Source organism: Dipodomys spectabilis, unplaced genomic scaffold (assembly GCF_019054845.1).
Source record: "Dipodomys spectabilis isolate Male_0828 unplaced genomic scaffold, ASM1905484v1 ptg000098l, whole genome shotgun sequence".
Lineage (NCBI taxonomy): Eukaryota > Metazoa > Chordata > Mammalia > Rodentia > Heteromyidae > Dipodomys > Dipodomys spectabilis.
The window spans coordinates 25,031,835-25,058,458 of NW_024870775.1; the positions used below are offsets into that span (position 1 = coordinate 25,031,835).

General features: G+C 34.6%; 1 long non-coding RNA gene and 1 pseudogene across 1 annotated transcript; both read right to left on the reverse strand.

Moving 5' to 3' along the window:
* On the reverse strand, positions 1 to 24,012 carry LOC122113575. Its single transcript, XR_006148455.1, has 3 exons — positions 23,935 to 24,012; positions 16,672 to 16,676; positions 1 to 12 (listed from the first exon to the last, which is right to left on the reverse strand). It is a non-coding gene; the product is annotated as an uncharacterized LOC122113575 (long non-coding RNA).
* LOC122113914 lies at positions 23,058 to 23,147 on the reverse strand (annotated as a pseudogene).
* Positions 24,013 to 26,624: the final 2,612 nt, after the last annotated feature.

The window sequence follows — 26,624 nt, forward strand, 5'->3', positions numbered from 1 at the left end:
TCACCAACCAACCTGTAGCAAGGGATCTTTCATTCTTTGGATAGTTTGAAAATATCAATGGAGAAAACCATGTGGTTCAAATTAAAAATGGCCGCCCATTTTGCTTTCTAATCTAGAATTAGTAGACCCTTTCCTTGTGAGTGAAAAGGCCTTCATTCATAAATCAATATCCAAAATTTGAACCAAGCATACTTTTTTCAGAAATTACTAAGCCACCCATTTTATTTTCTTCTCCTCCCATTCTGGGCACTGTGTTTACTACATTTTTCACCCTCCCTGGCAGTAACCTAAGGCCATAAAGATATGGCTGAAGATGATGCTCACCTACAGTGCTCAGGCAAGGCTCCCAGTTCCTAATCTTCCTTCTCATATGCTAAATAGGGGCAGAAAAATACAATAGAGGATTCAAAAGCCAAAGCAGAAAGAACCAACCCCTAGAGGGAATGAACCAAGATTCTTGGAGTAGAGTTAGTCCTTTCTCTTTATCCCCATCCCTGCCAACCTGAACAGGTTTGTAAAATGTACAGCAAGGAGTGTTGACCGCTGAAATTTGCTATTTCTTATTATAATATTCAGCCTATTCTGCTCAACAACATTTCCCAAACAAAATTCCTCTTAGGAGTAAATTGCAAAGTTCAGTGGATAGATTTTCTGAGTTGGAGAAGAACAAAACTCAACTGACTAGGCAACATGTTTTACTTTGCTTCACCATGGAAGTTCCCTTCAATTTCAGTGGGTGATGTCACTTCTTAAAGTTCTCAATGGGCACAACCACTGTCCAAACAAGAAAGTCAGATATGCCTGACTCTAGTGGCCCTCATGGAAATTAGGATGTGGCAATTCCTTAGGTGCACTAACATAATAATTTGTGGAGTACCCATGATTCAGATCTGGTCAAATAATTCTGATAGACATCAACATATTAATCTGTACTTACATTTGACTTGCAAAGGGTTTCCTATTCTTTAAGTGGGTCTTGTTTACTCATAAGAATGACCACAAGGGAATGATAAGCCCACTATCACTAAGGTGATATTGAGCTTCTAGTATAAAAGGTGGGTTTATCTGCACTTACACAACTTTCCAAGAAATGAAGAGAATGAAAGAGAATGAATAAGATGCTACCCCTCTAGGTTCAGGAGTCTTTTGTGCTGCTCTGCTCAACTGGGATGCTCTTAGTAGCTTTTAAATCCCTGGTCCTTTTACCTCTTGGAGTAGGCCCTGGGGCATTCAGTGCAGAGGGCTCTTGACACTGGAAATTCCTCCTTTTGGTTGATCAAAGCTGATGCAGCCTGACCCCACCCCAGGAAGTGGTGGCAGACACATCTGTTCAGCCTGGCTTCCTGCCAAGAGGGGATTTATTCTGGGGTGAGTAGGAGAGAGAGACTTTTATGTCGGGAGGGGATTTATTGTTGGCTGATGGGGTGTGGCGAGTGTGAAGCGGGGAGATACTTCTATTCCTTGGCTGGATTGTCTGACTTTAATCTTTGTATGTGGGTTCCAAGACTTTTGTGAGGAGCAAGTGCTGAATCGGTGAACTTTAACAATAAATTGAAAACCTTTGGGGAAGTGAAGCATAGACTTGCAAAAAGCAAGATGCTGAAAATGAAAGTTTCCGGGCTACACACAGTAAGATATCATTTATAATCAAACAATGAAAGATAACATTCTGACATTCCACATTTGTTAGTGAGTGTAGCTCCACAGACTAAGTTGAAGAAGGAAATAGAAACTGGGCCCCTTCCTATTTTGGTATGTTAGCTTTCATAAGGTGAAGTCATTGGTCAGGAGCCTCTTTGCATTTCAGGGTCATCACAGAAGCAACAACAATCAAACTAAAAAGACACTGATTTTTGCAAAATATAAACAATTGTGGAATTATTATATGTTGGTGTAGGGGAGTATAACCTAAAATTCCACTCCTGGACTGTAGAAATGACTGTAGTAGTAAAGTTCTCTAATAATATAATACCAAGTAGGGAGAAAGGAAGGGTTGGCAATTGCAATTTTCATATTTAATGTATCTATGTGACAGTGAATCTGGGAAAATTGAGGGGATGGGTGCATTTGGGAGAGATGATAGAAAATTATGAATGGAGTGACATTGATGTCGAATTGAACCCCCTATGTACAACTACACAAAGATAATTTTAAAAATTATGGATAACTTTTTAAAAATAGAAAAAAAAGAATAAAAGATATGGTCTTGAGCTTAGTATTGTGTCAAGGCTTCAAGATATGGAAGGCCAGAGTCTATCTGTAAATCAGAACAAATGATGCAGGCTGGTCACATAGCTGCTCAGCAGAATGTGAGCTGCGTGCCACAGGCTTTTGGTCTTTATGCACCTATCTGTGTTTTTTAGTATCTCATTATAAGTCGAGGAGCTGGAAGATATGTGTGCCAGGAATCTTAGTTGTGTGAAGGAACAAAACACTTCTGGTAAATAAATCATTCTGTGAGAGAAGTTAGAGGCAGACAACTTTGATCCAAGAGGAATATTGCACAATAATAAAATTGTCTGAGAGGTTCTAAAGCAACATGGCATCTGTGCCTGAACAGTTTGCCACACTGTGAGGAGCAACCTGAAAAAGCTCTTTCAACAAAGTGTTTCTTTGGTGAGGAAATGTGAAGAGAACAAAAAGCATATACATCATGACACGTTCTGTTCTGGAACTTGGTGAAGGTGGAGAGGTCAGTGGCTTCAGATTGGCGATGGGATCAGCAGGCTTGATCCAGCAGCACAGGAATTTTCAGTACAGATCAGATACAGAGGTTGGAAGCTGTGTGGTATCCTCAGAATGGCTGAATAACTTCACCAGCAATACATAGTCCACAGGTCCTCAAGATGGGATGGAACCCAAATACATACTGGGACAAAGTCCAAAGAACTGAAATATAACCTTTCAATCAAAGATCAATGAAAGAGTAAAAAATGCCACCACCATATGCTACCATGTACTCATTCTGTGGAGAATTCCAGAAATACTTGGGAGAAGACACTTCAAAAAGGACCAAATATTGTGACTAGAGAGTCACAAGAATACTATTTTTGGTTGTTACCATGACATTGTTTTTTCCTTTTAAAATCTCAGTGCAGAGGTGAACAGAAAGCCAAAAACAATCAGTATAAATAAGAAAGCATGAAGTGATGATAGACATGACTTTAAGAGGAATTTCCTTCCTATAAGGTATAAAGGATAAGATTGTAGATGATTAGAAAAATCCCTGGTGTCTGCAAATATTCTCTGTGTGTCAAGTTTCATTGTTAAAGTTAGATTTCTTTTTTAAAATTATTATTAATTTTTTTTGTTGGTCATGGGGACTGAACTCTGGTCCTGGGCGCTGTCCCTCAGCTCTTCAGCTCAAGGCTAGTGCTCTACCACTTGAGCCATAGCTCCACTTCCAGCTTTTTCTGTTTATGTGGTGCTGAGGAATCAAACCTAGGGCCTCGTGCATGCAAGGCAAGCACTCTACCACTGAGCCACCTTCCCAGCCCATTAGAGTTCTTATTTTTAACACAATAATTGTTGAAAGAGGAACTTTGCCTACAAATCACACAGATAATTTTTGGCTTATCCCAATAGGATAGGAGTGCAATATAATTAGAATGTATCCTCAGCGAAGAGCTTGCTTTCTCTGGAGTTTTTTGGCCAGAGATAAATAGGCTCTGTAAATACACATAAAGTGGTGTCTGCTCAGAGGCGTGTACATTTTTCCCTTTCCTCTGTTGCTTCCTACATATCAGGTTCCTATTTCCTTTTTGGTAACTGTGTAAATGTGTAGGACTTTTCATAACTGTAGCAGATTGTCTGGACATTTAGTCTGTGTTTTTTTGCTCAGCTTGCCAAAATAAGCTTGGTCATTTACCTCTGTATAATTTCTATCTCCAGACATCAGTTAATGTCTGCACTCCAGTGCCGACACAAAACTAATATCTCCTCAATTAAGACAGGAGTGTTTCTGGATATTACTAACTTTGGTGGGCTTGGAAGCACACCACCCAGAGGCCTCCATCAACTACCAGCCAAGGGCAGTGGGTTTCCTCGAGACTTTTCCAATTCTCCAGAACAGAATTGCAAGTGGCACTTTTAATTAAAAAAAAATCTTTCTAAGAAGGGAAAAAGAAAAGAGATGGAAATAGAATGGAAGGAAGGAAAAAGGAGTGAGATGAGAGCCTCAACAAAACCCCACAAAAGCCTGATACTTTATCACATAATCGTGCCACAAATAAATGAGAAATTTCATTTTTTTCATTTTAATGTATATTTTATTGTAAAGATATTGTACAGAAGGGTTACAGTTACATGAGCAAAGTACTGAGTCCATTTCCTATTAAACATTGTTACTCCCTCCTTTGTTTTTCCCCTACCATCCCTTTCCTCCCCACCTCCCCAAATGGATATATCCTTTATTATTTTTTTTATTGAGAAAATACTGTACAGAGTGGTTACAATTACATGGGCAAGATAATGAGTACATTTCTTATGGAGCATTGTAGCCTCCTCCTTTGTTTCCTCTTCCCATCCCTTCCCATCCTCCCCTCGCCCCCCCACCCAATGCTCCCCGGCCCCCCCTCACCAAAGTTGCAAAGTTCGTTTTCGACATAATGACTTGTACATCTCATTGTTGCAATGGGCCCACCTGTATACCTATTTAAACAATTTGTTTTTCCTCTTCCCCTCCACAAATTATACCAACAGCAAATACAGTGAAAGCAGGGGTTATACCATGGGGGAGGGACATACAAAACAACAAATAATCTAATAAATGTGTTAGAAACAATTGCATGAAAAAAATAAAACATTTGAATACATATCTTAGGGTTCATTTCCCTAATATCACCTTATATGACCTTTTCTGCTTTACTCAGACATATACTAGATATTGAAAATAAGGGAAACCATGGGACCTATGTTTCTTTGGGCCTGGCTTACTTCACTTAATATAATTTTTCCAAGCCTTTCCATTTCCTAACAAATGGGGCAATGTCATTCTTTCTGATGGAGGCATAGAATTCCATTGTGTATATATACTGATCCATTCATCTACTGAGGGGCATCTGGGTTGGTTCTATATCTTAGCTATAGTAAATAATGCTGCAATAAACATAGTCATGCTGGTAGTTTTAGTGTGGTCTTGTTTGTAAACATTTGGGTAAATGCCCAAAAGTGGGATTGCTTGGTCATAGGAGAGCTCTATGTGGAGTCTTTTGAGGAACCTCCATACTGCTTTCCAAAGCAGTTGAACAAGTTTACACTCCCACCAACAATGCAGTAGGGTTCCCTTCTGTCTACATCCCCTCCAGCATCTGTTGTTATTAGAGTTCTTGATTATAGCCATTCTAACTGGAGTGAGGTGGTATCTCAATGTTGTTTTGATTTGCATTTCTTTTATGGTTAGGGAGGTTGAACATTTCTTCATGTGTCTATTGACCATCCTTCTTTCCTCTTCAGGGAAGTTTCTCTTTAAGTCTTTAGCCCTCTTATTTATTGGGCAGTTGTTTCTTTGAGGATTTGTTGTTGGGGGATTTAATTTTTTTGAGTTCCAAGTATATTTTAGATATGAGACCCTTGTCTGTTGTATGGCTAGTGATGATCTTCTTCCAATCCGTGATCTTTCTATTGATCTTGCTAGCTATGTCCTTCGTCATGCAGAAGCTCTACAATTTCATGCAATCCCATTTGTCCAACCTTTCTTTGATGTGTTGTGTTTCTGGGTCTCTATTAAGAAAATTTTGGCCTGTGCTAAGGAGACCTAGAGTTTCTCCTATTACATCCTGTAATGTTTTCAGAGTGTCTGCTTTGACACCGAGGTCTTTGATCCATTTGGAGTTGATTCTGGTGCAGGGTGATATATAAGGATCTAACTTTAGTTTTCTACAAGTAGTTAACCAATTTTGCCAGCACCATTTACTGAAGAGGCTGTCTTTCTTCCATTCTATTTTTTTAGCTCCCTTATCAAAAATTAGATGGCTATAGGTCTGTAGGTTCATTTCTGGGTGTTCAATTGGTTGGAATATTGATAGGTATCACATTGAATTTGTAGATAGCCTTGGGAAGTATTGCCATTTTCAAGATGTTGATCTTTCTAATCCAGGACCATGAGAGTTTTTGCCACTTTCTAAATTCTGTTTTGATTTCCTTTTTCAAGTTTTAAAGTTTTCATCATAGAGGTCCTTCACTTCTTTGGTTAAGTTAATTCCTAGGTATTTTATTTTTTGTGGGGCTATTACGAATGGAGTTGCTTTCCTAATTTCAGCCACACTTTTCTCATTGTTGGCATACAGAAAAGCCATTGATTTTTTTTTTGTCTTTTCTTTTTTGGTACTGGGGATCAAACCCAAGACATTGTACTTACTAGACAAGCGCTTTGCCACTGAGCTACATCCCAGCCCAAAGCCATTGATTTTTGAGGGTTAATTTTACACCTTGCTACTTTGCCAAAGTTTTGAATCAGCTTGAGTAATTTGGGAGTGGAATCTATGGGATTCTTTAAATACAAGATCATGACATCTGCAAAGAAGGAGGGTTTCACTTCTTCTTTTCCCATCTGGATCCCCTTTATGTTTATATCTTGTCTTACTGCTGTAGCTAGGCATTCTAATACTAGATTGAAGAGAAGTGGAGAGAGTGGACATCCTTGTCTTGTTCCTGAGTTAAGAGGAAATGGCTTTAGTTTTTCACCATTAAGTATAATGCTGGCTGTAGGTTTGTCATATATAGCCTTTATTGTATTGAGGAATGTTCCATGGATTCCTAATTTTTCCAGAACCTTCATCATAAAGGGGTGTTGGATCTTGTCAAATGCTTTTTCTGCATCTATTGAGATAACCATGTGGTTCTTATCCTTGCTCCTGTTGATGTGATGAATTATATTAATTGATTTGTGTATATTGAACCAGCTTTGCATCCCTGAAATGAATCCTGTTTGATCGTGGTGTATGATTTTTTGGATGAATTGTTGAAGTCGATTGGCCAAAATTTTGTTGAGAAGTTTTGCATCAATGTTCATCAAAGAAATGGGTCCATAGTTCTCTTTCTTTGATGAGTCCCTGCCTGGTTTTGGGATAAGAGTTATGATGACTGGATAGGGATATATCAATTTAATTTTTTGTTAAACTATAATTTCAGCATTTGAAAATTAATTTTAAGTTAATGCTCATACAATTCACAATATATAATATCTGAATTGCTTAAATTCAAAACTATGTACTAGAAGCAACATTCTGGTCATTTGCCTTCCCTGCTCAATAATTTTCATTGGGTACTTAATCCTAGTACATTTAGGAGGTTTACAACTGCTAAATATTATTGTGTTTTCATTGCTTTTCCTCAGCCATCAATCCCTTGCATATATTGGAAAGAGTCATATACATCACTATTCACAAAGACACTTAAACTATTGTTCCTCTAGTTATAACTTCATTTTCCTGTTGAAACTAGTTAAATTCTGGCTCTACATACCTTTTTAACATGATATTTATCTGTTGGCTGTCAAGTCTATAGCTCTTAGATATATACATCTATCTATCTATCTGTCTACCTATATGATATGTACAGACCTATAGATGTATATATAGATAACTGTATCTATGTGTATCTATAGATCTATATATAGATAGCTATGTAGTTCTATATATCAATATATATCTGATATATATCTATATATGGATATATATCTACAAATATTATCATGTTCATTGCTTTAAATGACAGGAGTTCTACAATTCTCAATGGAAAATTACTGTGGAAAAAATGGAGAAAGATTACATTGTTTGAAAACTGATTAACCAACATCTATATTGAGAGGAGATAATGTGATTGATGAAGACAAAGGAAGTTTTTCTTTCATAATATTGAAAATAACAATAAAGAGTAATAAAAATACTGTGTCCAGATGATAAGTGTGGTGGAATGTGCTTTCTCACACACTTTTGTGTTATATAGTATTCCCACAATTGTTTGCAATAACTTAAGAATGCTAGGTCTAAATAAGGCTAGAGGAATAAAGTTGACTTATTATGATATATACATATAAACAATACAGTAAAGAAACACTTGGGTACTACTGATAGAAAGGAAAAGAAAGGAAAAAAATGTTATCATTACTTACTATGTGTCAGTTTTATACCTGGCAATTATTTTATTTAATCCTTACACAAACCTTCCTGAGGAAGTTAACATTATACTCACTATCGACATGAGCAAGCTCAGACACAAAAAGAAGTAGTTTACAACCCCATAGTTTTTGTGTTTAATCTTTAAATTTCTTCTTATTGTTGAGAAAATATAAAGGATTTGATTACCATTACTGCACAGTACTGCTCAATATAATAGCTAACATTTTGATATCATTTCAGCACTAACCAATTCATTAACAACTAACCTTCAAGGTAGCACATCAATTCTACAAGTGTATTCATTGTTTAAAATAAGGTGCTTGTTCCATTCAAAGAAGGTATGCAAAATGGGTCACTTCCCATTGAGTATGACTACCTCAGAGTTCCTGGTCAGCATTTCCATGAATGTAACAGCCAAATACTAAACCTTTTCTGCAGAGATTAGACACATTAGTCTTTTCAGGATTCATAAATGTATTGTTAGTCACTGTTGAGTGTGCTTGTGGGTGTGTTAAAATTTGTAGATACGGTAAGGTTTACTAATTTTCCTTATCAATATATGAGGAGTTGGGAAATTCTCAAAGCATTCATGCTCAATCAACTAAATATATAAAATAGCCCATGTTTTCTCACACTTTGGGAGATGAGCAGTAGTTACAGCATACCCAGAAGAATACAAAAAAAAATCAAACTTTCAAAAGACAAGTAATCTTTGTTGAAAACAGTGCACACCTATGAGACATACCATATGAAAAAGGAGGAGGCTACAATGCTTGATAAGAAATGTAATCGTTATCTTGCCCATGTATGGTATTTTCACAATAAATAAATAAATAAGAAAGAAAATACAGACCAATGGCTTTCTTGGGGCCATGAAAAAGTTAAGGCCAGCCTATAAATCAGACTTTTTACTTCTAGGTTCCTCTTGAGGAAAGGTATTTTTCACTATTGTCTCAAAATCAAAAGTCAGGAACAAAATGAACATGAAAATTAAATGTGATAATAAGAAGACTTCAACAAAAATCCTTTTAGAAAGAAAAAATTCTTGCAACTCCTGTACTTCAGAGCTAAACATAATATTACATGTATATATACATGCATATATATATGACAAGAAATACATACTTTATGTCTTAGAGAATCTTTGGAAAAAGAAATTGGAAAATGTATACTTGAAATATTTATTCTAATCTTGATGAGTAATCAGATTAACTCTATTGGTAGAATAGGGTAGAGATAATTAATATCTTAATGTGCCAAAATAAGTAAATGTATCCATTATACACATTGTCACAATCCTATCTCTGCTATTATCATTTAAAAATAAAAATAACATTTAACAAGCTCTGTGCCATGAAGTTGAAAATAGAATGCTAAAGACTTGTCATTATTTGGGGAAAGGAAGGCTGGTGAATGGTAAGATAACTATTGCTTGAACTATTTTAGTATGTGGAACTGGCATAGATAAATTCTCTGCTCTATGTTCTAATTACTGTAATTTGATCATTATAATGATTATAATTTCATATTCACTTTATGTGAGCTAGTCTGTTAACATTGCCTGTCACATCTGAGTAAATTTGCTTGTAAGATTTTATTTTTGGGGGTGGGGTGGGGAAGAGTATCATCCCTTATTAACAATGCTTCTAGAAGCTTAATTATGATTTCCTCTCAGAATTTTCATAATACCTCTTGCCAAGTTTGTTTCTTGAATGAAAATGTTATATTTCTAAGAGTTGTGTCAATATAGTTTTAAATAAACTGTATTGCCTTTATTGAGAAAAGTGATTAAATACAACCTAAAATTCTGTTGAGATACTTACTAAAAGATAAAATATCCATAGGAATAAAATATTGCATACTTACAAAAAGAATGGAAAAGCTATGGACTGATTCAGAAAGACAAGGTAGATTATGAAGCCTATTCAGTATATTCATAGTGAGTTTAAGAATGAGTTTCCTCACCAATAGTAGCAAAATTGCCTAAAAGGATATGTGATGAAATCTGTATTTTTTTTTTTTTTTTTTTTTGGGTCCAGTCGTGGGGCCTGAACTCTGGGCCTGGGCGCTGTCCCTCAGCTCTTCAGCTCACGGCTAGCGCTCTATCACTTGAGCCACAGCGCCACTTCCGGCTTTTTTCTTTTTGCTTATGTGGTGCTGAGGAATTGAACCCAGGGCCTCAGGCATGCAAGGCAAGCGCTCTACCACTGAGCCACCTTCCCAGCCCTGTATTTCTATTTGTATGTAAAGCTTTGGGAGACAATTTAGGGCTGAGTTTGGTTTTAATATGAAGGAAAATATTTGATAAATACATGGGGAAGAATATTGTCTGAACTAGCTGTTGCTATGTTTAAGGAGATTTTACTTAAATAGAAAAAAAGTTGATGAATACTTCTCATAATCCAGGGCCAGAATTGCTAGTTGCAAGTCTGGATTTCCACAACTGCCATTTCCAAATATTCCTGACACACCCTTTACCATATTTGACAGACAAGAAAGTTCGTGAAGGAAGGAAAAGCCTAGTCATGATGACAAAGTGAATGCCCAGGGACTACCGAAGTTAAACAGGCATAGTGTTTGCTCAGCCTCTAGGAGCCCTGAAGGCACTCCTGGTTTAAAGAGTACTTGTTTCTAAAAGGATTGATTTACTTGAACCTCTTGAAGCTCACATCTGGAAAAATATAAAGATAAGTAATCCTACCAGGAAACAGAAAGTAAGTTCAGGATGAAACTTCCCACTTGTGACTGTTAGCATATTAGTCTATGCTGCTGTTTCTCCTTAACTAGAGGAAAAAGATATTGCAAGCTAAGAAAACTCCTTATGCTAAGTTCCCACATTCAGCCAAATTATCCCTAACTTACCTATCTATGGGAAACCAGCATCCATTCAGTCATGAATGGATGCCATCAGTGAATGGCATAGCTTAATAGGATGTTCTGCACATTCTATCTACCAACTAGGCGATACCACAGTTGACTCTCAAATTCAGAGTTCACATTTCCAATTAGCATTCAAGTACATTTCCAATGATTATAGAGGCTGACTTTTACCAGGTGAAAACTTGTATTTATCGATTCTAAGCTGAGGGTGAAAGAAAATTCTGAGTGAGCGACCCAAACCACATGAACTAGACTCTATAAGTCCTCAGGAATTTGTGAACCGGTAAAGGCAGTTCTTTTTTGAAACACTTCTTTTGGAATACTTGTATGTATGTATGTGTTGTGCATGTGTTGTACTTAACTTGACTGTGTCAATACTGTACAATGCCAGGTTTTATAATATCGCAAGTATATAGTCATTGCCTAGTAAAAAGACCAAATATTGGCTTGGAGGTATTGACTGAACTTTGCCATCTTTTTTTCATAATTAGATTTAAAAAAAAAAAACTTAGTTCCACATACGCTACATTTAGTATGAGGCAGGAGGGTCTAGCTAAGTTATGCTGTATGCTTTTCAATTAAACCATAACTTTCACAAATGCATTTCGTTGTGCTTACTGACATTAAATAAATGGATAACACCTGAATAAATTCAAAGTTCCAGAGTACACCTATTCTGGGAACTAATTTACCAGTGGGAGGGTTTTCATGTTAGACCAATCAACAGTTTTACTGAGTTAGGTATATCAGTAGTTCCTGTAGCACAAGTTATAAAACAAAGTAGGGGTAAAATACATAACAATATTTATGACTGACCCATTTCTCAACCCATTTAAATCTGGAAGGTAGTAATAAATTTAAGATGAGTTTATACATTTGGCCTACTCATATATACAGTAAAGCCTTTCCATAAAGCTTCTTATCAAGGGAAATGTCTTAGAAAGGAAATGGAAAATTATGGGCATGGAGATAGTATATAAGATTTCTAGCCTCCCATTTTACATTTATATCTGCTTATTTGTGTTAGAAGACACAGGTACTGACAATGATACTGTGCATGTGTATAAAACGGTGAAAGAAACATATATCCTGAGCACTTTTTGGAATGCTAAGAACCCCGTGGCTTCTCCATACATTTGATGTCCTTTTTCTTAGTAAACCTGAGTGACAATGGCAATAAATCTGAAGTTTCTCATTTTGAAGGTATTAACACTGGGTTTACATCTCTGATATGGGGCCTTGTGTTCACAAGGCATTTAGTGAATATTAGTTAATAGTGGTCATTTCCTATTGAATAAAATTAAATAATATGTATGATGTAGTTTGGAGATTTTTCATAAAAACTAAAAATAAAACTACCCCATGATGCAGCAATACCACTCTTGGGAATTTAATTTAAGGATTTCTAGTCAGAATGACCCATGTTTATTGTTACATTACTCACCATAGTTATGGAAACAGTCCATACACTACAACAGATGAGTAGAATTTCATATATATGCAATTTCATTTATGTAGACCTTGAACAACTTATATTGTGAAGAAAATAAGACTCAAAGAGACAAAACAGTGCATGTTTTCTCTCCTGTGTACACATTATATCTAAAATATAAATATGTGTGAAAAGCATATTGAGAGCTATACACACACAAATACAATCAAACTGACTAAAGTATGGTATATTCAGGGGTGGATTCCAATTGTGAAATTCCTTTGAATAATTATCAGTTCGATTATGTGATTATGTGAATACCAGGAAGCTAAAACATTTTTTGTCTTGAGAGAGTGAGGCTATGGGGAAGATGCAGACCAATGGAGTGAAGAAAGGTTGGAAAACACAGTCACAATACCCAATGTAGATATGTAAGAAGAAAATTAGTAACTTGAAGGAATGGGTGGAGTTGAGATAGAAGGGAAAGAATAGTAGGTGTCATTGCTCAAGATGTTCACAAATTCACATCATATAACTACTAAAGATGATGGTAATTTGTTAAAAGCTTGAAAAAAGATTTTTGTTAGCAAGGCTCTATAGTGAAGCAAACTTGTAATACTGGTCCACAGGCAACATTAGGCGCAGCAAGCTTTGAAGGTGTTTATTAGCTTATGTATCCAGAGTATATTTACCTTTGGTTCCATCACTTTCTGTATGAGCAAGGGATGAGTTTCTTTTATCTCCTTAGCCTCAGAAAAACTGATTCTTATACTGAAACAATGAATTTTCATTTGTTGGAATGTTTGGAGGATTAACTGAATTAATGCACATAAAGCTTTTAGGAGAAATCTTTAAACATAGCAAGTACTCAATAAAATGTTAGCTTTCATTATTGTAAAACTAAAGTTATAAAATGCAGAATGGTTTGGCCTTTCTGATTTCCATTTTTGCTAATGCAATTAGATTGCATTTATTATTTCAACTAAGCAATAATGCATAGAGTTTATCCTACTCTCTGCCAGATGGAACTCCAGTTGCAGCCTGAAGTCCTATCTAAGTTTTGCTAATTTTGAAGGAAATGAAATCTACAGTGACCCTATTATGCAAATAATAGTAACATCAAACTAGGACAGAGACCTAGTTTGGAATCCTGCCTCTATTTGGATTACATGTAATTCAGTAGTTTTAAGTGCGACAATCCCACAGTTAAGAAGAACATGTACTCCTTTCTACAGCTGGTCTAACCCCCTACACACACATACATGAACACACACACACACACACACACACACACACACACACATTTCACAGATTCATGACTAGCTAGGGGCTTTCAGGAAGCAAAGGTTGCCATCATTCTTTGGCCTCCATGTGTTCTTTTGGACTCTTAAGATACCCACTGCTTTCTGCTCTTGCTTCTGGTGCCCTTTTTCCAGTTAGGCACCTCTGGCTCTCACTACTGATCTCCAAGTAATGGATTAGGAATCCTACCTAATGTTTGATTTTGGCTTAATAGAAATATGTGGCCTTTTTAATTTTTGCTCTTCTTCCAAGGGCTAAACTATACTCCTCAAATGCTTTATCTAACAAAAAAGCTAACCTTTTAAAGTGAGCATTTAAAGTTCATTTAATGGGCCATTTTCACAGATAATTTTTATCTAAGATAGTTTTAAATGAGGCTATCCATTAAATAGAATAAGCATCTAGTAAATCATCAATTGCTAATTGAGTGCTTCCCATGAGGTCAATGGTGAGTGAAGCATTGTGGGAACAAAAAGGAAGTCTTAGACACAGGAACTTAATATAGAGGATTATGATCACATACATGAGGAAGTTAGAGGCATTTCAGTATCACGATAGGCAAAACTAGTCATGAGTACCATAAAAACCTGCCCAGAATTTCTTCCTGCCCACCTTATCTCCACAAAATATCCATTCATGCTGGATACCAGTGGTTCATGTCTGTACTCCTACCTACTCAGGAGGTTGAGATCTGAGGATTGCAGTTCAAATTCAGTCTTGGCAGGAAAGTCTGTGAGACTATTCCCAATTAACCAGAAAAATAAAAGCTGGAAGTGGAACTGTGGCCTAATTGGTAGAGCACTAGCTTTGAGGGGAAAAGCTCAGGGAGAGTGCCCTAAGTTCAAGACCAGTAACAGACACAAACACACACAGACATGCACACACACACACACACACACACACACACACACACACACACACACACACATCCATTCACCTGAATTTACTCTTTGATTTATTGTATTGTATCTAATATAGTGTAAAAGTTACTGATATATTTATTCATTTTTTTGTATTTTAATGGAAGAAATTAAATTCCATTAAAATGGGGTACTTGTCTTTTGTTTATTGACTTAAGTCCCTAAAACAGTGCTTCAGAATATTGTTCATTTAACTATGTGAGTGAGATTAAATGACTCATTTGAGAGACTAATTCCAAGCTTAAACTTACATTTTACAAAGTATAAACCTGTGTTCCTTAAGCATACAAGAGAAAGTTCCTTGTTTAAATGAATACTATAAAGGGTACTTATCATCATTCTATCAAATATCATTTATTGATATTTGTCCATCAAAAAGTGAATATTAAATAGTTTATAATTGAATAGCTTATACTTGCTTTTTATGCTTTATAATACATACATCTTTGTACTTATTTTCTTATGAAATGTAAAAGTTAAGCTTTTAGTTTGAATTAAAGATGAAAGATAATGAAAATAAACTGCAGACACTTATTACATTGTCATCCCAAAAGATAAAGAAGTCTGTGCTGAGTGCATTATGCAAATAATAGTAGTGTTGAAAGAACATGAACATGGATTTCTAGAGACCTAGTTCTGAGTCTTGTTTCTAATTAGTCATGTAAACTAATAAAATCTTTGACCTCTGAGTTCTACTGTCATTAATTGAGACATGAAATTATAGCTAAATGATAATTAAATAGCAATTAACTTTGACATCTAACTTCTTAGTACCAATGCATTTTGCCCATCTCTAGCCTTGATATATTTTTTAAAATTTAACTTACATAGTTGAATTTTAATGAATTAAAAAGACATATAATGAACAAAGAAGACACCTAATAAGAAATAGGAAAGAAATCTAGTAATTAGGATAAACACTGTAGCTCTACATAAATTTTACTTTTGGTCTTTTGTGTTTGTTATTGTTGTTGATTTTGCAGTAGAGAGAGTTAAACCAGGTCAAATCTTCCAGAAATCTGACTCTATTAATTTAAGGTATTATTTTTACTCATGAGTTTCCCTAGTGTGGGGAAATCTTGGGAGTATTAAATTTGGAGAAATAAGCCATACATTAAGGACATTTGCTGTAACTCTGAAGGAATGGGATTTTCATAAATGAAACAACAACAATAAAAATTATTACTGAAGAGGAGCTAACACACAAAAATTCCAGTCTATCTGAGATAATGATTCAGCACAAGAAGAGTTAGCAAAGCAAACAGTTTAAATTCCAAGAGTCTAAACTATAAAAACTGAAGACCATAAAAATGTATTAAAGAAGTAATATAAATCATTATGTAAGAAGACCATAAATTGCTTTTAAAAACATACTTTTGGATGAAGGATCTTTTTTGAGGAATAAAAATACAATAATTGAACTTAAGAAAACTTAAAGAAAAGGAGTAACATACTCCTGACTTACTTTAAGGGAGAAATTTTCTATGAAGAAAAGAAAGGGATGAGACAGACAAAAGTATAAAAAGATAAAAACAAGTATGAGACAAATTTAGAGATCAGAAGTAAAGCCTAATAACAGTAGAAATGATTAACTTAAAAATTTATATTTAGATGATGCTAATCAAAATTTACTCCAAGATATGGAAACAAAAGGCCTCACTTGTTGATCTTGTTGTATCAAGGTTTTTTTCTTTTTCTTTTCTTTTAGATTTTTCCACTCTTTTTTCCCCAGTAGTCATTGTTTTTTATTCTGGTACACTTGATCTTGTATATACATTTATCTGATTTGGGGAAGGGAAGGAGAATAACAAAATGGAGAAGCAAGAACAAAGGATGACCGAATGCAACAATGATACTCACAAGACACTATGTGGGAAATGAATTTTACAATTTTGATAGAAGGGAGAGGAGTGGAGGGAGGGATGTTGGGGGATAAACAAAGGAGTGGTTAACAATGTTCGACAAGTAATGATGCACTTATTACTTTATTTATGAAACTTTAAGAATACCTCTGTACAGCACCTTTACAACCAAATAAAATATAATAAAATTTTTGTATTTAAGAAAAAAAATAAAAAAAAATAAAAAATTTATATTTAGAAGAATTTAGAAAGTGAATAGAAAGAATGAAGAAAATATTCAAGCTACTAAACATAAAGTATTTTATGGAATAAATGAAAGATATGAGTTTTTAGATTCAAGGAAGAGAAAAGTCCTATAGATTTCTAACTCTAAGCATGAAACAGTAGCTTGACTTTTCCATTAAAAATTATATAAAATTACATAAGTAACCAAGATCTGAAGCCCTGCTGAATAACAAAGACACGTCTCAGGACACGTGGTTCTTTAGAGGTAGAAACACATGAGGTAAACTTCAATTCACCTCAGAAATTTTGAAAGGCATTTACCAAGTCAAGCATAAAGAAAGAGCACACTGTGGTAGAGCTTGTCTATAATCCCAGCTGGAAGGGAGATAGAGACAAAAAGATCCAGAGTTTGAGTCTAGTCTATGCCAAAAGGTAGCAAGAGGCTTTCTTAAAAGAATCTGTAAAAACAAAAGGTCTGGATGAAGATGGGGAACTAGTGGACAAGTTGTTCATTAGTGGAAGGAGAGAGGGAGAGAGACACACAAAGAGACACAGAGACAGAGACAAAGCGACACAGAGACTATGTAGAAAGTAACATAAACTGAATCTGAAGGCTGACAAAAATGGATCAGGCCTTAAGAACTAAATTCTAGACATAGAAAAGAGGAAAGTTTAACCTTAGGTTTTCAAATTCACTTCAAGTCATCAGCTAACTTCTCAGATTGGTTAGTATGCACGTTTCAAGAACCTAAGAGAAAAGCCTATAGGAGGCTGAAAAGTTGAGCAAGATTTCAGCACCCATATATATTAAGGAGAAAGTAGTCAAAACTCAATCCAAAATGAATGATGAAATAAAGAATAACAGTAATTTTAAATAATGCAGAAGTACAGAAAGACAAAACACAGGATAGCATAGCATGTGTGGAAATATAAATGGAAATTGATAGTGTGCATATGGTCATATAAAATGATGCTTACTGAAATGAACTCCAAGAAGTGGCTCTTCTTCCCCGCCCCCCCCCCCTCACACTTTGGTCACCGTTTTTGATTTCTGCACCTTTTGTCTTATATGTAAGCTTACCAGATTTGGGGAGAGGATGGGGAGCACAGAAAGAGTAGGACAAAGGGTGAACTAAGTCAGCAGTGAAACTCACTAGGCACTGTGTTGGAAATGAACTAGACAGTATGGGTGTTATAGGGCTCAGGAGGGGAAAAACTGGGAGATAATGAGGGAGGGGGATGACATTGTTCAAAAAGAAATGCACTCATCACCTGACTTATGTAACTGTATATCACCTTTACAATAAAAATAAAAAAGAATAAATCCAAGGAAAAACACTATGTAAACAAATAAACATGTAAACAAGTAAAATAAAATTTAATATTATGCATATACCTTTGTTATATTAAAATGGAAAGATACTGACTCCTTCCCATTATTTCATTAATGTCTAAAGTACATACAACAAAACGCACTGTAAGTTTCTTCTGGAATGTTCTACAAGTTTTGCCACCTACAAATTATGTGACTATCATAATCAAGAACCCAATGCCTTCTCCATTTTTCCAACTATAAACTGATGCTTCTGGAGATAATATTTTTCTACTCAGTTAGTAATCCCTGATTTGCTTTATATTTATTTGTGTTTTATACTTACTTATAATGATGTAGTCTTTAAATTTGACTTTTTCTTCCCATACTGTAAAGCCCTTGAGATATAGCCAAGGTTTTCTATGTTAGCTATTCCTTTCTGTATCAGAATTTAACAAATAACTAGTTTAGGCATTTGGATTGTTTGCATATTTGGAAATCCCAAAGAAAATTACAATCACAGATACTTATTTTTTCTCTTTTTGAATTAATGTATATTAATTGTATAAAATGGTTTCATTGTGAAATTTCCATACATGTGTATTATATACTTTAACCAATTTCCTCTCTCCATTACTATATCTTGTCTTTTCCACCTTTTAAAACATTTAATAAGTTTTATTATTCTATTTTCATATATTTCTATGAAGTACTTGGATCATTCTCACTTCATATTCTCTTCTTTTACCCTTAACCTACTTGTGGTTCCCATTCTAAAATAGTTATTACCCTCTTCCTCTAATTTTACACTGGCGTCATTTTTTTATTTAAAGTCTAGATTCTGCATATAATAAAAATACTTCTTCATTTCATTTAATACGATGATTTCCATTTCTTCCCTTTTGTCTTTGTAAATGGCAGGACTTCATTCTTTATTGCTGGATAATTCTCCTCACTTGAGTAAAAGGAACTGGAAAAATACTGAAGTTTACATTTTTAAACTTGGTTAAAAAAAAACTACTCAATTGTTTCTAGTTCTATGTCTTTGTATCCTGTACAGCAGCTAAATGTAAAGTACTTTAAAAATAATTGGTAGTAACTTACTGTGGTTTAATTTGTATTTTCCTAATGTCTAGTTTTCCTAATTTTTCCAGGTGTTTAATGGACACCTATTTTGGTTTTTTTTGGGGGGGAAGGGTCAAATGTTTGTAATTTTCTTTGTTATTAAGATATGAAGATTCTTTATATACTCTAAAAACAAATCCTTTTTCAGATAAAGGATCAACAAATACTTTTCCAAATTGTCTTTTCATTCTTTCACTAGTACTTTTCAAACAAATTCTTAATCACATTTCTTTATTTTTGCCTTTATGGGCCATACTTTTGTTGGCTGTTTGAGAAACTGTTGCCAAACCCAACTAGCAGGGGTTATTTTTCATTTTTTCTCTATATATTTTATAGTTTTTGGTTAGTGAAGATAATATAATTGGATAATAAGATCCAGAGGCTTAAAAAATACTGCCGTTTGTTTTGTTTCTTTAACCTGTGTGGTATTTATATAGGTGCTGGCTTTATTATTATATTCTGAATATTGTCTATCTATACATCTGTAGGTGTGTTTGGTTTAAATTTTGAAAAAATGTAAAGAAAACAAACATGACTGAAATCTGACATCCATTAAAAATTTAACAAAAATCTGCAATGGCAAAAGTTAATGGCAAAAGAATTGCAGCATTTTCCTTTAAATAAGGCAAGAACATTGATTATTCATTTACATATCAATACTTTTAAACAGAGTCTATGGAAATCAGTAAAAGTAAAAAGAAATATTTACAGTGATTTTTAAAGGTATGGTAAAAACAAAATAAAAAGTGATATGTTTTTTTCATAAAAAACTGAAAAACTACTAGAAACTACTACTAAAACTACTAAACTACTGCTATTAAAACTACTACTAATTTTTAAAGTTCTAAAAGATCAATATAGGGGCTGGGAAGGTGACTCACTGGCAGAGTGCTTGCGTTGCATGCATGAGGCTCTAGGTTCAATTCCTCATCACTACATAAGCAGAAAAAGCCAGAAGTGGTACTGTGGCTCAAGTGGTAGAGCACTAGCCTTGAGCTGAGGAACTGAGGGACAGTGGGTATCCAGGCCCAGAGTTCAGGCCCCATGACTGACAAAAAAAAAAAGCTCAATATAGCTGGGTTCTGGGTTCTTGCCTGTAATTCTAGCTACTCAGGAGGCTGAGATCTGAGGATAGCAGTTCAAAGCCATCCCAGGCAGGAAAGGCCATGAGACTCCAATTAAAAACCAGAAAACTGGAATTTAAGCTGGAATTCAAAGTAACAGAGCCATAGCCTTGAGCACAAAAGCTCAGGAACAGTGCCCAGACACTGAGTTCAAGATCCAAGACCAATAAAGTCAAACAAACAAAAAAGATCAATATAAATTACATGAATAAAATAAAATAAAAATACATGCCCAAGAATTTTAATAATTATTTCAAGTACAGTCAAATATTTTACTCAAGAGTAAAATAAATATAAAACCTGTATGTGTCCTGTATGAAAAATTTAAATTATATTGAAGATCTTATAAAAGACTAAATATATCTAAGTATATATTCTATTTCTATGAATAGGAAGTAATACATGTTAAAGATAAATTCAAAGTCATTATGATGAGAGTAGTTTCCTGCAGCTTGATAAGACTGATGTTAAATATATATATATAGTTATATATATATATATATAGTTATATATATATATAGTTCCCTGTCCTGTGGCAACTTCTTAAATATTGCAGAAATTTGTCTTTTATTCTTTGACCCTTCTCAGCCTAACAGTGGCTTCCCTTCCAAGTTATCACTTTGCATTCTGTCCTTAGCATTTCTAGAATGTTTAGCAAAACTGCTCCAGGTTGTTTTTGCCAGTTATCTCCTTTATTGTACTAGAAGCTCACTACATAGCTCATCTTTATAAACCCAGAGTATCACATGGTCCCTGGCTCATAGTCAGCAGTTAATAACTATCAGCTTCATCTTTTCTCAGTTGCATTGCCATTATTATCTTTTGTGAGATGAGCTTATTGTTCCCATTAAGTTTCTTAGCACTCAAGACTTTCACTGTGGCCATAAGGTTATTTACTATCCATACTCAACTATCAGCTCAGTTTTCAAGGCATTTCTGGAAATATGTATTTGCTACTATACTTATTTTTCTCTTATATTGAATATAGTCATTATAGAATTTCTCACCTAAGGAACCTGCTCACCCTTCTCTAGAGGACAAACAGGTTCAAAGGAAGATAGCTCATTTAAAGCAATGCATGGCTGCATTTTATGTATTGCACAATTTATATTTCCTGACATTGATAAAATTCAACATTAACATTTTCTCAATGTATGTTATATAATTTTGATAATGAAAGGACCTAGCAAACTGATAATCCAGAAAAGAATGTAGAAGCTAAAAGCATGATCAAGTTTAAAATATAATGTGACATAAATAAAAATTCACTATAACATTTATTTATAATATTCTCTATTTAGCTTTAAAAAAACTCCTGCCTATTTAACACTTATTAGTGAATGAAGGAACATATATATAGGAGAATATTCTAGAAAGTTTCAGCTCATAGTCTTAAAACATAAAAATTAAAACCAATAGTAATAGCAACAACAACAAAAAGAAGCAAAACAAAATCTATATTTATAGGAGCTACACTAAGGCAGTTGTTTATGTTTAGGAAAAGTTATATTTCCTCTTGAATTGAGTTACTTCTTTCATCAAAGAAAGTTATAAATACCATTATTTATGTCCTTTTGGAATCTTACTAGATGAAAAATAATTCTAGTTCTATGCATCTTGGCTAGCAGTTTTACATTTTCTTATGTTGTGAGCAACTTTTCTATTTGCTTTTTTACAATTGCTTTCTCTGTACCTCCATCCCTTCTTGTTTCTTTTTTTTTTTAAGTGGAATTTCTTTTGTCATTACAACCTATTGAAATTTTAATTAATGTCATAGTACTACCAATATTTTCATTGTTGGGTGATGTTCTTGGAGAAAAGTTTTTTTATGAAAACTAAAATAGTAAGCTGAAAAATAATAAATCTTTACTGTTATGGTGTTTTCCAAGGTTTGATTAATAAATAATATAGCACTGCAACACAAGATGTTATTGGCATCTTCATATGTGATAAATCAACTTCAGCCAAAAGAGAAAGTTTAAAAGTTTTAGCAAGCACAGCCTTAATAAACCTAGATGAGTTTGCTATTGAAAATCACCTTGTTAGTCTTCAAATTATGTAATCAAAGGAGTTTTTCAAGAAAAAATGTAATGCTGAATACCATCATAGTTGATCAAACTCATGATAAAATACTTATAAAATACTTATCTGAAGAATAATTGCAATTTGTAGAAAATCTAAATATACAATGGGAATTGATCTCTCTCAACCCACAGGAGCCAGTGGCTTTTCACATCTCACCAGAGTCTATAGAGACATCATCACTGGAGACAAGGCGTATATTTTCATTTTTGGGAGGATTCATGTTTCTTAATGCTTTATGGAAGAATGTGAAAGTTTAGGGACTTTATTAACTTTTAAGAAAGAATCCTTAGTAAACTGAAAATATAATTTAATAAGATTGAATGCCATAAATTATAATTACCTGATGACTAGGTAAAATAAAAAATAGGAGAACTTGAAAACATGGGCCATGAATAGAATGGCATCATTCTATGTATTCATCAGCTTTTTAGTCTGTTTAAAGTATATGCTAAATGTAAATACATATTTAGTTTTAATCTATTTTCTTTATATATTTTGATTGTAAAGATATTGTACAAAGCAGTTACAGTTACATGAGTAAGGTAATGAGTACATTTCCTATTGAGCAGTTACCCACTCCTTTGTTTATCCCCTCCCCTCCCTTCCCTCCCCACCTCCTAACCGCCCCCCATCTGAAGTTGTAAAGTTTGTTTTCAACGTAGTGTACATCAAAAATATGGACCACTTCATGAATTTGCTTGCCATCCTTGAGCAGGGGCCATGCTAATCCTTTTAGTATGTGTGCTGCCAAAGCGAGCACTCATCTATTTTCTTTGTGTCTCCCTACAGGAAAAGAATTGCTCCTGTAACTTATTAATATAACATTGAACCAAAAAAAAGAACATTCCTAAAAAGCCAAATCTTTTTTAGTTGAATGTATAATAAAATTATTTCAATTCAATTTTTTTAGGTATTGTTTGTATAAAGTGGATCAGTAAAGAGAAACATAGCAACCTATTGCAAACATAAACTTCTGCAAAAGAATTTAAAAAGAAAACCAAAACAAAAGAAAGGGCATACTCAGTGAGGAATGCAACTTAATAATGATGTATCTAACGATGGCACTAATGATTTTGGTTGACAGGAGACATTGAGTAGAATGATTCTCTTTCCTCTACCATTCATAGAATTTCAACAGTCAATAATACTTTTAGATGACATGTAAAAATGAAAACAATAAGTTAAAAAATTTAAAAAATAAAATTAATTTTAAAATAAAAAATAATGTAAATTCCACCATTCACATTTACCTTAATTATATTTACCAAAATTCAGTGACAACAGAATTGTATTTTTACTGATCTATGTTGTTTCTTCACAATTTTATTTGAGACAAATGCATGGCGTAGTCATATTATTAATAGTAAATTATAAATTTCTTTTTTAAATTATTTGTGCCAATAGTGGGACTTGAACTCAGGGTCTGGATGCTTTCCCTTAACTTATTCACACTAGGCTGGTGCAACACCCCTTGAACTATAGCTCTACTTATGGTTCTTTTGGGAGGTTAATTGGAGATAAGAGTCTCACAAACAAGCTGCCAATACAACCATGTTCATGGCAGCATTGTTTACCATACCCAAGATATGGAATTAACCCAAATGCCTTTTAGTGAACAAATGGATCATGAAAGTATATATGTATGCTTTTTCATTTGTCTTTGGAGGAAGAGTAACAGAAATGTTGAGACAAAGGGTAAACAAATGCAGTAGTGATATTCACGAGACACTATATTGAAAATGAACCATGTAACATGTGAGTGGGAATGGCAGGGACAAACTGAGAGAGAGAGCAAGGGAAAGGGTGACATTGTTCAAAAAGGAATGTGTTCTTTATCTGACATATGCGAATGTAGCCCCTTTGCACATCACCTTTACAATAACAATAAAAGCAAATTAAAAAAAAAAAAAGACAGAACATATAAAAGAGTCTCACAGATATTCCTGACTGGATATTCCTGAAATGGATCTCAGCCCTCTTAGTAGCTAGGATGACAAGCATGAGCCACAGGCTCCTAACTATATGTTTTCTTTAACAGTTAATTTGATTATGTCATAGATTTCTTGAGACTTAAAGGTGTTAAGTCACACATTAAATCTCACAAAAAGTACATCCTTTTAGACTTATTAAATGTACTAAAGGAGGTTCATAATGATCAAGATGCAGTGTATTCATAAACTGTTTTGTTAAGTAACAACTCCTTTGTACAGACTAGGCCAGCCTAGTCTGCTGGCCAAAATCCCTGAAACTGCTTGGTATACCTACTTGAAAAATATATAAAAAAGCACTTAAATATGCTCTGAATCAAAGGATTTATCCTTTCCTACCAGCATGTCCCCCAGGTGTGGCATTCCTCCCCTTTCCTTGGCATGCTAACCACCTGCCAGCAGAACTAGAACATAGATGTATGCCAAACTGCTGCCAGTTCTTGTTTATTGTTTACTCTTTCCTCCTACTCTTCCCATTTTCCTGAAATGTCTTATAATTTTCTCACATGTTCTGGAACAGACACCAGCTTGAAGAAGCTACTGTGCAATTGTTTTGAAAAATGAATCTGCCCTGTTTGAATTAGCTTTTAAAAGTGTTTCTTTAGAAAAAAAAAAAAAAAAAACAAGGAAGAAAGTTGACCTAATTGAAGTTGCAAAGAGCAGAATCTGGTTTAGATTGTTGGACAAATCATTTCAGTATAAATGGGGCACTGATGATGGAGTTATGCCTGAGCCAGACTTGTGGCTTCTTGAATTTTCTTTTAGTTTTCTGTTCTAGCCACAGAAGTAATACACAAGCTTAAAGAGGTCTCTCTAAGGGTGTGGTGCAAAGACTTTGAGTCCTTTGCTCTAGAAGGACACATGAACAGATAAGCTTCTATTTAGAGTCATTAGAATAAGTAGCTAATTAAAGGCTTCTTGGCACCTAAGTGTTGGGAACAGGCTGAAAGGGTTCTGCTGTCCACAAGCCTGAAGTCCTGCCAACATGAACAGTCCACACAATATTTGATGTGAGGAAAGTGGTCACATTGAATTTTAGTTTTTAGATCTGGAAAGTATAACTTGATATTTAGCAAGAATGAATAGCAATATTTCATCTACCCTTAGTGAGTGTTGTATATATCTAGCTTTTAAATTTTCATCCAGTCTTGCTCTAACTTGTGTTGTTAGTTCAGTAATATTTTAAAAGCTTGGAATTTGATAGCAATTTTAATTCATACATGATATCAGCATTTATACTTTAGGAGAAAAATACCAACCTCTAGCCTTAAATTCAAGACTCTTGACATGGTTTTCCTTTTAGTGACATCAGATACACTATGCTGCAAATAGTCAATAGTCTTCTTAGAGTAGCTGACTACCTGTACCATATATTATGATTCTAGAAGAGCCATAAAACTTTAAGTTTACTAATTTGACTCTGATTCTAAATGCAAATTTATGGGCCAAGGTAAAGAGCCAAATCATAAATGGAAGGTTCTTCCTTGGATATCCCATTGTGATGATTTAATGATCCATTGAGTTCACTTCTGCAGACCCTATATTTGCCCTGTCGCAGTGGCTTGGCACCTGCTCCAGAGCTAGGCCATATCTGTCCTATACCTAATGACAGAGAGTGGGCCTGACAGTAAGAAAAAGAGCAATAGAAAAAGAATCACCTCCCTTCTCTTTCATATGCTACACTTGAACTAACGTTAATATTTTCAGTTAGTTTCTCCACAAAGGATCAAAAATTTCATGATGGAAAGTGATCTTTTCAAAGAAACCTAGATCTAGAAAGGAAACTTCCATGAGAAGTAAAACGAGAGGAGACACAATTTCTGCCAGGGATTGCGGGGCGGGAGTGGGGGGTGGGGAGTGGTGAGACCCCTGTTACTCCTGAAATCCCTCCTCTCCCCCAAAGAAACCTAGAGAAATGATGAGTCATCCTAAGTACAAACTGGTGCACAACAGTTAGGGTGGCATAAGTATTTTCTTCACAAATTCATTGGAAACATTAATTTGCCAGGTGATAGTATTAAGAGGAGGGTTTTGAAAGGTGATCAGAGCAGGATTAGTGCTCTTAGAAAAGAAAGCACACTTGGGGTTCATTTCGCCTAACATCATCTTATCTGACCTTTTCTGCTTGTTTCAGACATATACTAGATATTGAAGTAAGGGAAACCACAGGACCTGTATTTCTTTGGGCCTGGTTTACTTCACTTAATATAATTTTTTCCAAGTCTTTTCATTTCCTAACAAATGGGGCA